Consider the following 2,639-nt stretch of genomic DNA (forward strand, 5'->3'; position numbering starts at 1 on the left):
AGCAATGTTGCTCAGGCTGGTCTCTAACTCCTGGCCTTAAGTAATCCTCCCACCTGAGCCTCCCAAAGTGCTGAGATTACAGGCTTGAGCCACCACACCTTGCCTCATTTGTTACAATTAATGACCCAATGTTGATACATTATTCTTTTTTTTTTTTGAGGCGGAGTCTCGCTCTGTCGCCCAGGCTGGAGTACTGTGGCAGGATCTCAGCTCACTGCAAGCTCCGCCTGCTGGGTTCACGCCATTCTCCTGCCTCAGCCTCCCGAGTAGCTGGGACTACAGGCGCCCGCCACCTTGCCCAGCTAGTTTTTTGTATTTTTTAGTAGAGACGGGGTTTCACTGTGTTAGCCAGGATGGTCTCGATCTCATGACCTCGTGATCCGCCCATCTCGGCCTCCCAAAGTGCTGGGATTACAGGCTTGAGCCACCGCGCCCGGCCTGATACATTATTCTTAACTAAAGCCCACACTTTGTTCGTATTTCCTTAGTTTTAATCTAATGTCCTTTTTCGTTCCAGCATCCATCCAGGATATCACATTACATTTAGTTATCGTGTCTGTTAGGCTTTTTTTTGTTTGTTTTTTGGAGTTGGAGTCTCACTGTCACCCAGGCTGGGGTACAGTGGCATGATCTCAGCTCACTGCAACCTCTGCCTTGTGAGTTCAAGCGATTCTCCTGCCTCAGACACCTGAGTAGTTGGAATTACAGGCCCATGCAACTATGCCTGGCTAATTTTTGTATTTTTGGTAGAGATGTGGTTTTGCCATATTGGCCAGGCTAGTTTCAAACTCCTGACCTCAAGTGATCTGCCCGCCTCGGCCTCCCAAAGTGCTGGGATTACCGGCATGAGTCACGGCGCCCAGCCCTCTTAGACTCTTTTTGACTGTGACAGTTTCTCAGACTTTCCGTGTTTTTGATGACCTTTACAATAATGAAAAGTACTTAATGGGTATTTTGTAGACTGCCCTTGATTGGGATTTGTCTAATGTTTTTCTGATGGTTAGCCAGGGATTATGGGTTTTGGTGGGAAGACCACAGAGGTAAAGTACCATTTTCATCACATCATATCAGGGATACATTAGCATCTGGTTGAGGTACTGTATGCCATTTTTTGCACCCTAAAGTTACTTCTTCCCCCCACCCCCTCTTTCCATCTTATACTCTTTGAAAGAAAGTTACTATGCATACCCACACTTAAAGAGTAAACCATTGTACTTCACCTCCATGAGGGAGGAGTATGTTCATAAAGTATTTATATTTCCTGCAGGAGAGATTTGTCTATTCTCTCCTCATTATTTATTTAATCATTTACTTACATCAGTATTGACTCATGGATAATTCTTACATATGTGTGTGTTTGTGTGCATGCAAATATATAATCAATGTGCTTTCTTTGCCCAATAATATGTTGTGGACAACTTTCAAACTCAGTAAATACAGATGATCTTCAGAACTTTTAGAGGTTATAAAGTAAGTATTTAACCAGTCCTCTACTGATTAAATAAAGGTACATCATACTTCCAAATTTTCCTTATTTCCAACAATACTGGGGGAACATCTTCATACATTCATTTTTGTGCACTTACGTGCCTAATCCTTAGTTTACTATTTTGCCCTCATTTCTAAGGCAGATTACACTTGAGCTGTGTTCCCCATTCCACAACCAAGCACGCCTTGCTTTCCTTAGTTTATGCTATCTTCTCTACCTGGAATGCTCTTTTTTCTGTCTTGACCTACTGAAGTCGTATGTTTGAATCAGGGCTTTGGCCGAAGGCTGCTTGCTGTAGAGGCTCTTCTACAGTGTTTTGGAGAGAATTTTAAGGGACTATCTCATCTCTCTCTTTTGTACATGTATTATAACACATCATCTGAGCCTCCTAGTCTCTCCCAGGACTCTTTTTCCTACCAGTTTATGAACCGATAGAGGCAGAAACGTGATCGATCGCACTCATCCGTGTACTCTACCACAGTGGTGGGCACATCAAGTAACTAGCATATTCTGACTTTGATTGAAGCGAAGAATCCGAATAACAGAAATTAAGAAGCATCCTCAATATTGCATAGCAGGTTACTCTTCCTTCCTTTCACATAGGATGGCACTCCACGCTTCAGGGAGACAGAGGAGTTGAATACAGGTTTTTAGTTTTTGTTTAAAGTGAAAACGACTGTGATGTAGTTGAAAAGTAATGCTTTCTAGCTGTCAAAAATATTAGTTGGTTGAAGACTTTGGAATTGCAGTGCAGTGAAGACTGAAAATAAGCATCTTCGGTGTGCCAAATATTCATAAGGAAATTGTATACGAATGCAAGAGAATGGAACTGAAGTAATAAAATAAGGCCTCTGATCCTTCAGACGACTTCTTTAAGAAGCCAGGTGGCATAAAGAATCTTACATATTATAATTAGTACTGAGAGGTGAATGCCAAAACATAACACAAACACAATCGAGACAATGTTACTGTGACTGTGACGCTGTGTCGGTGAGTTGAGGCTAAAGATAGAGTATTGCTCTCCTGAAGGCCCACCGAGCCCACACCTAAGAGACGCGCCCCTTCTGCTCATGCTTTGAGGCGGGGTGACCCACACATCTGTGCCCCTCTCTGAGCAGGAGGAGGCCCCGTCGCAGACGCGCGCGCAGAC

The sequence above is a fragment of the Colobus angolensis genome, unplaced genomic scaffold, assembly GCF_000951035.1.
Source record: "Colobus angolensis palliatus isolate OR3802 unplaced genomic scaffold, Cang.pa_1.0 Scaffold14, whole genome shotgun sequence".
NCBI lineage: Eukaryota > Metazoa > Chordata > Mammalia > Primates > Cercopithecidae > Colobus > Colobus angolensis.